Source organism: Oculina patagonica, chromosome 1 (genome assembly GCF_052425735.1).
Source record: "Oculina patagonica isolate OP01 chromosome 1, crgOcupat, whole genome shotgun sequence".
NCBI classification, from domain to species: domain Eukaryota; kingdom Metazoa; phylum Cnidaria; class Anthozoa; order Scleractinia; family Oculinidae; genus Oculina; species Oculina patagonica.
The window spans coordinates 38,104,816-38,117,129 of record NC_135758.1 but is presented as its reverse complement, the minus strand read 5'-3'; the positions used below and the strand labels follow the sequence as shown (position 1 = coordinate 38,117,129).

At 39.8% G+C, this 12,314-nt stretch overlaps 2 long non-coding RNA genes across 2 annotated transcripts; both read left to right on the top strand.

The window, feature by feature from the left end:
- The first annotated feature begins 437 nt into the window (after positions 1-437).
- On the top strand, positions 438-7,241 carry LOC144629306 (uncharacterized). The gene is made up of 3 exons (XR_013566351.1): positions 438-817; positions 1,144-1,307; positions 6,984-7,241. It is a non-coding gene; the product is annotated as an uncharacterized LOC144629306 (long non-coding RNA).
- Positions 7,242-9,430: 2,189 nt separating this feature from the next.
- Positions 9,431-10,877, top strand: LOC144629292 (uncharacterized). Its single transcript, XR_013566349.1, has 2 exons — positions 9,431-9,600; positions 10,619-10,877. It is a non-coding gene; the product is annotated as an uncharacterized LOC144629292 (long non-coding RNA).
- Positions 10,878-12,314: the final 1,437 nt, after the last annotated feature.

The following is a 12,314-nucleotide window of genomic DNA, read 5'->3' as shown; positions in this document are numbered from 1 at the left end:
TGGAGGAGGTTTGATGTTAACTGAATATATACAAAGCCCCGCACATCATAACAGAATTTCAAACTATTAAAGTTTTCCTAGTTTTAGTGAAAATGTTTAAATAGTTCTGAACCGGGCACATTTGCAAGATTAAGTGCAGCAGCTCGTCTACTGTAGATCTCTAATTTTTAATTGCCCAACTTCCTCGAAGCGTAATTTCGCGCCACCCTGCCTACGTAGCTGGAGTTATAGCGGTTTCCTTAACCCGAAGCGACTGAGAACTGCCATTAGCACTATATGAGATGCTTATCCACTGCAAGTGACCCTCCAGCATTTTTTTTAGGTTGCCCTCACAGTTCACCCGGTACTCATTCATACACTTGTCAAGGACTGGAACACGGATCACTCCGTGCTAACAATTGAGTGCACTGCGTCTCACGCACATTTGCGAACCGGCATTTTACTCAGTTAGATTTCATTGTCTGTTGTCTGCTGTATTTAACCAAAAAACCCTTTATAGGGTAGAAACAATTACTGGTGTCCCAGTAGTTTACATTGTGGCCCTTGAATAAACAAACAAATATTGTAAATAAACAGAAACTTGTTAAATATTCTAACTCGTGCGAGTCTAACCAATTTTCTTCATACAAAGCGTGGTGGAGTCAGATGAGTTCGCGACTACTGAAAGCAAATCCATCTAGTGGCAGGGTGGAGGATTTGAACCTCCAGATTACAGTCCACATATACTTCGTATTCGTGTACTATATTAATAACTAATAGCATCGAAATACCTTACAAAGAGGGAGAGAAGTAGAAACTTCAAATGAATCTAATCAAGGTATATATTCAAGTTACGATAAGAACAGTAAATATGCAGATATGTTGAACAGTAAATATGCAGATATGTTGAAATTTCACTCGACCGCGTAAACTAACAAAGCAAAACAAAACAAGACTCGACAGTGACTCGAGGGAATTTTAAATTTTTTTGCATCTTCCTTAGGGCTTCCTTTGGGCTTTGTGAGAACAATTATTTTACGAAACCCATTAAAATATTTTGCCATGAGCTACGGATATTTCTTGGTGCGTGAGAACGAATTTGATTGGTTTACAGCACGCTACAAAACAATAGAACACATGCAGAAAATTCTTTATCTACCTCAGAAATTAGATCTATCTACATACTGATCTGTACGCCGAGGACAAAGCAAACGTCTTGCACGTATCTAAAGGAACATTTAGAGAAGAAAAGTTTTCAACAATGACGATTCTCGTGGTATTGTGCTTTGCTTTTTTGATGGTCTGCGCTACTCATGGCACAAGGAGAAGTAAGCCAATGGTGTTTTTACAAAACAGTAATTTTATGCCAGCGGAGAGTCGGAATACAAGCCTTACTTTGCAGTGGTTCTTCAGATTCTTGAAGTTCCAAGTAAAACTAAATATTTCCTTACGAAATACTGTAACTATGGATTGCTCTGGTGTGAAAAAAGGGGTTTTAAGTATATTTTTACCGAAGGAACACGACCAAGACAAACGTCTTGTTTCAGGTTCTGTAATTTCGAGTGAATTACCTTCCGAAATCGAAGTTATTTTTATCCACTGAATTTGTCATCCTCTCTTTGGGCTGTTTGCGTTTATATGCGCGTAACGTGAAACTGTGTTCACTTCAGAAAACGTCTACTTGTGTGGAAGTCGCGTTTAAAAATCGAAATGTAATGTTCCCACAGCTCAGTAAAGGATTTATTAATTTCAGAGGAGGACAAGTGCTTTGGGTGATTGTCTTTACAACTTACCGTGTAATAACAAGCGAATTCTGAAGCTCAAACAAAACGTCACTAAAAATTGCCATTTACGCGGCCACCAATAAAAATTTTGACGTCGACGTACGAACGTATTCCAGAAAAAAGAAACTAACAGAATTACACGGATTCGACCTTTTGAGCCCGTTGAAGTCCTGAGAGGTCGTCTACGGGCGCTTTCCATTAGTCAGAACGATGACTCTATTGCGCACGCTCCACATTCCAGAGACCAACTGAAATGGACTTTTTGCACGAGATTTTCCCACAAATCCATCACAACAAGTAGTAGATAATGTTGTTTTTAAGCCTAGCTTTGGATTGCCTGCATACTAATTTGGATTTCCTGCATACTAATAACTGCGTTCCTCCATACTAATAACTGCGTTCCTCCATACTAATAACTGCGTTCCTCCATACTAATGAACGGATTCCCGCTGCATATTAATGGTCCATTCTTTTCATATGATAATAAACTGTCTTCTGAGACTTCTCTTACAATGGGCTTGCTCTGATAGAGAATTTTATAAGAAGCTCCATTTTTTTAGATTACTTAAGATATATTTCCTTTAGCCTACTAGAGATTTTGAAGCTCAAATAGATCGAATAGTTATTCACGATCAAGCAGACAGAGGCTTAACCATGCATTGTTCTCATACAAAGCCGGCGAACGCGCTTGAGTGACCACGGATATAAACATAAGGATTTTAGCGGAATCGAATCGCTTATTATGTACAGAACGAGTCGCGTGAAGAAATATTAAAACTAATTGGTTGCACACACGGATTGTAAAAAAAAAAAAATATTTCAGTAGTTCAATTTAACGAATTACAATGATTTTTTGAATTACAATGATTTTCAGTAAACACTGCGTTTTGAGCGGCGCGAAACTTAGACACTAAACACACAAATTGTAAATCAAGCAAAACTTTATTTTAATCGCTCAACACATTACAACGATGAAATTTAAGAATCGTCTTCGTCCTCGTCATTTCTAGGGGGATAGTATGTAATTTTAGAAGTTTCTTCGTTCTTGTGTATGATTGCTCCACAATCATAACATCGACGCAAACTGTGTTTTCCGTGCTTTCGGTCTAGCGGAATCTCGTGCTCGCATATAGGACAAATTTTGCAGTTATCTTCCCAAAAACACATAGGACATTTCATGACCGCAGTATCATATACATTCGGACCTTCGCAGTGTTGACATGGATTATAAACTTTTGCGTGAATTAAAGCTGAACTATCAGAATCGCTATTCTCAGTTTCTTCATCGCTGTCGCTGTCGCTCTCTTGAGATTCCTCAGCTCCAATACCATCCTCAGAAGCTGTTTCCTCCTCTTCGTTACTGTCAGTCGAGTTACCGTCGTCAACCTCTTCCTCTTTATCGCGATAGGCTTGTTCTTTTTGTAATATATCGCTTAGAATTTTCTTATTCTTTATCAAACGCTTATTAACCCCAAGCTCTGCCAGTCCCTCCAGGAAGGTATTGAGTGCACGGGGTTTGGCTACATCATCGTTATGAGGAAGTAGAACATACTCAACCAGCTCTGATATGTTTGTTACTGGTATTATACGTTGATTTCGGAGTAATTTTCCGCGGGGAGTCCAAAACAAGATATCTTTGGAGGTGGCCATACTATGCAGCAGTTCAGAAGCATATTTTCTTGAAACGGCTTTGGAGAGATTGTTTAAGACATCTTTTATACGGGGTTCTTCGCTGTCACTCTCGTCATCAGAGGATATATTGTCTTCTTTTCCACTTTCCTCCTCTTCATCATCCCAGTCTACCTTTCTCTTCATATCGATAAGCACTTGTTAAAAGCAAGATACAAATGATCAATTTTTAGGATGCGGCTTTGCTTTTATAACATAAGAAGCCCCAAACTACTTATAATGGGGGTCAGCAATTCTTGAATAAAGCCTCCACCCTCTTGTACAAGAATTTGCTTCTTTGTCTTGAAGGGAACATTGGGTTCAGCGAGGTTGACTAAAGCATCCTTATATGGCATCAATTTACGCCTATCTTCTTCAGGGATCGGTATGTTTTCCGTGAGAACGTTATAAATAAGTTGCACTAATGCGTGCATCTGTTGTGGCGAGGCCGTCTTTAGAAGAAAGTGACGCTGATAAGAAGGACAGTCGGCTAAGAGTCGAAGGAAACCTTGATTGTTCTTTACTACACGAGACATAATCATAGAATGAACTAATGTTAGTAAGATACATCCTTTTATTGGTGGTGGTGGCAGTGGTGGTGGAGTTAAACAATAGAATTGTGGTGGTGGTGGTGGTGGAGTTAAACAATAGAATTGTGGTGGTGGTGGTGGTGGTGGAGTTAAACAATAGAATTGTGGTGGTGGTGGTGGCGGTGGAGTTAAACAATAGAATTGTGGTGGTGGTGGTGGTGGAGTTAAACAATAGAATTGTGGTGGTGGTGGTGGAGTTAAACAATAGAATTGTGGTGGTGGTGGTGGTGGAGTTAAACAATAGAATTGTGGTGGTGGTGGATTTAAACAATAAAATTGTGGTGGTGGTGGATTTAAACAATAGAATTGTGGTGGTGGTGGAGTTAAACAATAGAATTGTGGTGGTGGTGGGAGTTAAACAATAGAATTGTGGTGGTGGTGGTGGTGGTGGTGGTGGAGTTAAACAATAGAATTGTGGTGGTGGTGGTGGAGTTAAACAATAGAATTGTGGTGGTGGTGGTGGTGGTGGTGGAGTTAAACAATAGAATTGTGGTGGTGGTGGATTTAAACAATAGAATTGTGGTGGTGGTGGTGGTGGAGTTAAACAATAGAATTGTGGTGGTGGTGGAGTTAAACAATAGAATTGTGGTGGTGGTGGTGGTGGAGTTAAACAATAGAATTGTGGTGGTGGTGGTGGTGGAGTTAAACAATAGAATAACGGTTTATATAATTGTGAAACATTACACATTTTGTCAGTTCGTGTAAACCTTTCGTTCAGTTGACATGAGTTGGCCCTGTCCTATTTGTCAAAAGAATTTTTCTAGGAAAGATAGCATGCAAAGACACATGAGCAGTAAACATAGCACTTCCGGTGTCCGTCCGTTTCAAGCTTTGTCGGTTTCTCCAGAAAAGTGTCAGCGGTTTCACTTGGAGCATCCGTTTACCTGTATGGTGGCGGGAATGACTGGTTCGGGAAAGACGATGTGGGTCAAATCTTTGTTGCAACAGGCTCACAAGACAATCCACCCACCTCCGGAGAGAATTGTTTGGTGTTATTCTCAATGGCAACCTACCTATCGCGAGTTATTATTGACGATACCAGGAATTGAATTTATCAAGGGTATACCCTCAACTCTTGAACAAGATTCATTCTTTGATGTTAATATACGAAACTTGATTGTCATTGATGACCAAATGATTGAAGCTGGGAGTGATAATCGGATCGTGAACCTGTTCACAAAGGGTTCGCATCATCGAAACTTGAGTGTCGTATACATTGTGCAAAACCTATTCCATCAAGGCAAAGGTAACAGAAGCATCAGCTTAAACAGCCATTACTTGGTCCTTTTCAAGAATCCCCGCGACAAGCTACAGATTTTAACCCTAGCGAAACAAATGTATTCTGGAGAAACTGCTTGGTTTATAAAACAGTACGAAGAAGCGGTGCGGAGACCGTTTGGTTATCTGTTTATTGACCTTAAGCCAACCACTCAAGACAGTTGCAGATTGCGAACAAATGTATTACCTGGTGAAGAACGATTCGATAACGGGGAAGAAGAAGGTAGCGTTTCTAAAGAACTCCTGCAATATCTCAAGCAGCAAAACCTGATGGCTGCCCCAGTAATTCCGGAGATGCAACGATTGCGGAATAATATGGATGGCCTTCTATCCCGTAACGACCTTGGAGAAGATGAAAAAGCTAGGCAGTATATGCAGCTACAAAACAGGTTTCTGACATACAAACACCAGCTTAATTCTATACCTGAGGCAACAAAGTGGGCCGAACCCCAAGAGAGGAAACAAATATCTACCACAGAGAATTTACCAACAGTACCAACACCGAGCCCAGAACTGGCGACAGTACCAGCCACTCCAGTTCAAGCACCAGACCCACAAGTAATTACTTCCGTGGCAACCTCCACTCCCTTACCTCCCTCCCCTCCTCCATCGATCTTGACCCTTCCGCCCACAGTGGAAATGTCCCCGCCTAAAAAGCGTAAACGCCCGCAAATTCGGTTAGTAAATTATTTGGATGATAAACCGAAGAGGCCTTCTAGACAATCACGGCGTTTACACAGAACCTCACCATACAAATATTCCAAGGGACATGAAGACGATTATTAAATTTCATCGTTGTAATACGTTGTGTCGAACGACCGAAGTAAATAAAGTTTTGCTTGATTTACAATTTGTGTGTTTAGTGTCTAAGTTTCGCGCCGCTCAAAACGCAGTGTTTACTTTTAAAATCACTGAAAATCATTGTAATTCGTTAAATGGAACTACTGAAATATTTTTTTTACAATCCGTGTGTGCAACCAATTAGTTTTAATATTTCTTCACGCGACTCGTTCTGTACATAATAAGCGATTCGATTCCGCTAAAATCCTTATGTTTATATCCGTGGTCACTCAAGCGCGTTCGCCGGCTTTGTATGAGAACAATGCATGGTTAAGCCTCTGTCTGCTTGATCGTGAATAACTATTCGATCTATTTGAGCTTCAAAATCTCTAGTAGGCTAAAGGAAATATATCTTAAGTAATCTAAAAAAAAACGGAGCTTCTTATAAAATTCTCTATCAGAGCAAGCCCATTGTAAGAGAAACCTCGGAAGACAGTTTATTATCATCTGAAAAGAAGCGACTAGACAGTTATTAGTATGTAGCGGGAACCCCTTCATTAGTATGCAGGAAATCCAAATTAGTATGCAGGCAATCCAAAGCTAGGCTTAAAAACAACATTATCTACTACTACAACAGGTCGGATTTTTACCGACCTAATTAAATGTAGATGTAGATGTATATGAACAGTCTATGATATTTATGCATTGACTGATTTGACAGGACAAACCTGACTAACAGCGGAATTCCTTTTTCGAATATATCGGCCTGGCCGGCCAGTTCTGACAAATGGAAAGCGACCTAAGATAAACGACGGCAGTGTAAAACGCAACCGTTATTCAGACTTCGCGTTTTATTGAAAGGCACAGGAAATAAATAACCTTTTTGCTTTCATTTATCTCTTAGGGTGTAACGAATGTGAGTTAAGAGAAGCCGGCTGTTTGCACGGGGGAACATGCGTTTTACATAGCCGCCCGGATGGAACGACGCGCCCGGGATGCAGTTGTGTTCATCCATGGGTCGGAACCCGTTGTGGATTAAGGAAAATGCCCGCCCACATGCAGAATGGAGTCTTTTTTGGTCGTTGATCAGACTGACAACTTCAATCAATGGGAAATGTTAACTGCAGAAATGATAACAAGAAAATAAAATGCTTTAAAAGTGTAGTGTTTGGAGTGGAGTGGCAAAATTTTGACATTTCGCTTGTTCCCATGCTTTATCATGTCTCGTTCCGAGAGGTAGTGGGCGACCCTACAAAGACAGTGTCACAATCAAACACGGAGTCAACAATTACTTCCCGTAATAAATAATTCATTACTCGCTGAAAGTTACGACAAGCTTCACTTTGACCTCAATACCAATTACTAAATCGGACAATTTGAAAAATGACCTCGAGCCAAATATTGTCCCTTGCGGTCTTCCTACCGTTAGTAAACAAGCGAAAATTCCCTCACACAAACTAACCCAACGTGAAAACGCTCTTGGCATGAAAGGGTAGAAAGTAAAAAAAAAAAATTCGTAAAGTAGAGTGTAGAGCAAAGTAAGGAAATATACAAGTGTAATAAAAGAGGAAATACCATTCCCTACCAGTATTTTCTAGTTTTCAATATGCGATAATTGTCGTTCTTTACAAGTTGGCACCCTACTCAAAAATTAAATAGCTGTAGGGATCCGCTTTTACGCTTGGCTAAATCAATGTATTTTCCCTTTTTGAGAGATAAATCCGGGTAAAAGCGAAACAATAGGCCATTAGCAGGCTATTAACAAGAACGGCGATCGAACATGTGGCAAGCCGAGACGGGTGTTTACAGGTTCAGTGAATACGGTACAGTATGGTTTGAGAGAAAATCGGCTAAACAATTAAACTCAAGTTGATCGTATTTAGAGGAGGTTTGATGTTAACTGAATACCGTAGAATTCCGGTTATAAGCCCTGGGCTTATACAACTTCGTAAGGGATTTTGGGTGGGCTTATAAGTGGAGGGGCTTATATCCGGGAGGGCTTATAAGCGGAATGAAAAAAACGTTTCGAAACGAGTCTCGGGAGTGTTGATCGAAATACGTTTTTAAGTTGAAAACGCATAATAAAGCAAAATTTAGCCTTGTTCAGTACTGTCATCCGGCAGAGGGGGCTTATATCCGGGGGGGCTTATAATCGGATGTATTTTTTTGTTTCCAGGTAGATGGGCCTATAACCGGGGGGGCTTATAAGCGGGGGGGCTTATAACCGGAATTCTACGGTATATACAAAGCCCCGCACATATCTAACAGAATTTCAAACTATTAAAGTTTCCTAGTTTTAGTGAAAATGTTTAAATAGTTCTGAACCGGGCACATTTGCAAGATTAACTGCAGCAGCTCGTCTACTGTAGATCTCTAATTTTTAATTGCCCAACTTCCTCGAAGCGTAATTTCGCGCCGCCCTGTCTACGTAGCTGGAGTTATAGCGGTTTCCTTAACCCGAAGCGACTGAGAACTGCCATTAGCACTATATGAGATACTTATCCATTGCAAGTGACCCTCCAGCATTTTTTTTAGGTTGCCCTCACAGTTCACCCGGTACTCATTCATACACTTGTCAAGGACTGGAACACGGATCACTCCGTGCTAACAATTAAGTGCACTGCGTCTCACGCACATTTGCGAACCGGCATTTTACTCAGTTAGCTTTCATTGTCTGTTGTCTGCTGTATTTAACCAAAAAAACCTTTATAGGGTAGAAACAATAACTGGTGTCCCAGTAGTTTACATTGTGGCCCTTGAATAAACAAACAAATATTGTAAATAAACAGAAACTTGTTAAATATTCTAACTCGTGCGAGTCTAACCAATTTTCTTCATACAAAGCGTGGTGGAGTCAGTTGAGTTCGCGACTACTGAAAGGAAATCCATCTAGTGGCAGGGTGGAGGATTTGAACCTCCAGATTACAGTCCACATATACTTCGTATTCGTGTACTATATTAATAACTAATAGCATCGAAATACCTTACAAAGAGGGAGATAAGTAGCTACTTCAAATGAATCTAATCAAGGTATAACCAACCACATATTATTCAAGTTACGATAAGAAAGAAGACAGTAAATATGCACACTTCAAAATGTTAAAATTCCACTCGACCGCGTAAACTAACAAAGCAAAACAAAACAAGACTCGACAGTGACTCGAGGGAATTTTAAATTTTTTTGCATCTTCCTTAGGGCTTCCTTTGGGCTATGTGAGAACAATTATTTTACGAAACCCATTAAAATATTTTGCCATGAGCTACGGATATTTCTTGGTGCGTGAGAACGAATTTGATTAGTTTACAGAACGCTACAAAACAATAGAACACATGCAGAAAATTCTTTATCTACCTCAGAAATTAGATCTATCTACATACTGATCTGTACGCCGAGGACAAAGCAAACGTCTTGCACGTATCTAAAGGAACATTTAGAGAAGAAAAGTTTTCAACAATGAAGATTCTCGTGGTATTGTGCTTTGCTTTTTTGATGGTCTGCGCTACTCATGGCGCAAGGAGAGGTAAGCCAATGGTGTTTTTACAAAACAGTAATTTTATGCCAGCGGAGAGTCGGAATACAAGCCTTACTTTGCAGTGGTTCTTCAGATTCTTGAAGTTCCAAGTAAAACTAAATATTTCCTTACGAAATACTGTAACTATGGATTGCTCTGGTGTGAAAAAAAGGGGTTTTAAGTATATTTTTACTGAAGGAACACGACCAAGACAAACGTCTTGTTTCAGGTTCTGTAATTTCGAGTGAATTACCTTCCGAAATCGAAGTTATTTTTATCCACTGAATTTGTCATCCTCTCTTTGCGCTGTTTGCGTTATGCGCGTAACGTGAAACAGTGTTCACTTCAGAAAACGTCTACTTGTGTGGAAGTCGCGTTTAAAAATCGAAATGTAATGTTCCCACAGCTCAGTAAAGGATTTATTAATTTCAGAGGAGGACAAGTGCTTTGGGTGATTGTCTTTACAACTTACCGTGTAATAACAAGCGAATTCTGAAGCTCAAACAAAACGTCACTGAAAATTGCCATTTACGCGGCCACCAATAAAAATTTTGACGTCGACGTACGAACGTATTCCAGAAAAAAGAAACTAACAGAATTACACGGATTCGACCTTTTGAGCCCGTTGAAGTCCTGAGAGGTCGTCTACGGGCGCTTTCCATTAGTCAGAACGATGACTCTATTGCGCACGCTCCACATTCCAGAGACCAACTGAAATGGACTTTTTGCACGCGATTTTCCCACAAATCCACCACGACAGGTCGGATTTTTACCGACCTAATAAAATGTAGATGTAGATGTAGATGAACAGTCTATGATATTCATGCATTGACTGATTTGACAGAACAAATCTGACTAACAACGGAATTCCTTTTTCGAATATATCGGCCTGGCCGGCCAGTTCTGACTAATGGAAGGCGACCTAAGATAATTGACGGCAGTATAAAACGCAACCGTTATTCAGACTTCGCGTTTTATTGAAAGGCACAGGAAATAAATAACCTTTTTGCTTTCATTTATCTCTTAGGGTGTAACGAATGTGAGTTAAGAGAAGCCAACTGTTTGAACGGGGGAACATGCGTTTTACATAGCCGCCCGGATGGAACGACGCGCCCGGAATGCAGGTGTGTTGATCCGATGGACCGGAACCCATTGTGACAGAAGGAAAATGCGCGCCCACATGCAGGGAGGAACCAACTTTGGTCGTTGATCCGACTGACAACTTCAATCAATGGGAAATGTTAACTGCAGAAATGATAACAAGAAAATAAAAATGCTTTAAAAAGTGAAGTGTTTGAGTTTAATATAGGAGTGAAGTGGCAAAATTTTGACAATTCTCTTGTTCTCATGCTTATCTCATGTCTCGTTCCGAGAATCAACAATTACTTCCCGTAATAAATTGTCACTGAATTGTATTGCTCGATTTCTCTGAAAGTTACCTATCATGGTCCACTCATATTAACCATGTGGCAAAAAAGGTCTCATCTGCAATCGGGGGCTTGAGACAATAAGGCAATTCGTTGATGATGATACTCTTATAACTATTTATAATTCCCTTATCCAGCCATCTTTTGACTATTGTGATTTGGTATGGGATAATTTATCTAAAGGTCTAGCAACCAGATTACAAAAATTACAGAATAGGGCTGGTAGGGTTATTTTAAGGGCTTCCTATGATGTAAGCTCAAAGGATGTTTTAAAGGAACTTGGATGGTCTGATCTAAAAACCCGAATCTTGAGCTAAGCATAAGGCCACCCAAATGTTTGAAATTTCTACTGGTGAAGCCCCATCCTATTTAACTGACAGATTTTGCAAAGTCGAGGCAAGAAATCCTTACAATATTAGGAACAATGAATTAAATATTAATTTACCATTACCGAAAACTGATTATGAAAAGTAGTTTTCTTTATGCTGGTCCTAAATTGCTGATTTAATTGAGTCAGCTAAATCTCTTGCAGCCTTTAAAAGAGGACTGGAAGATATTGACTTTGATATGTTACTGTCTTCTTATTGATAGCTTGTTCCACTCTAATATTTATGTGTTATTTAACTCTATTTAAATTTCTTAAATCTTACTCGGCTTTCATGAAATCCAATGTAATTGATGGAATTCCCAGTTTAAATAAAGTATCACTCACTCACTCACGACAAGCTTCGCTTTGACCTCAATACCAATTAACAAGTAAGTCGAACAATTCGAAAAATGACCTCGAGTCAAATATTTTCCCGTACAGTCTTCCTACTCAGTAAAGAAGCAAATATTCTCTCACACAAACTAACCCACCGTCAAAAAGCTCTTTTGTTTACCGCCAAGGTTTCTTTCTAGCTCTCAGTCACTGGCGCTTGGTCTAACTGAACATGTTTATTTGGTCTTATCATGAATTGGTATGAAAGGGTAGAAAGCAAAAAAAAAATGTCGTAGAGAGGAGTAAAGTAAAGAAATATACCAATGAAAATAATAGAGGGAATAATGATTCCCTACCTGTGTTTTCTAGTATTCAAAACGCGATAATTGTCGTTATTTACAAGTCGGCACCCTACTCACTGCAAAGAGTAAATAATTGTAGGGCTTCGCTTTTGCGCTTAGCTAAATCAATGTATTATCCCTTATTGAGAGATAAATCCGGGTTAAAGCGAAACAATAGGCCATTAGCAGGCTATGAACAAGAGCTGCGATCAAACATGTGTGGCAAGCCGAGACGGGTGTTAACACGGGTTCAGT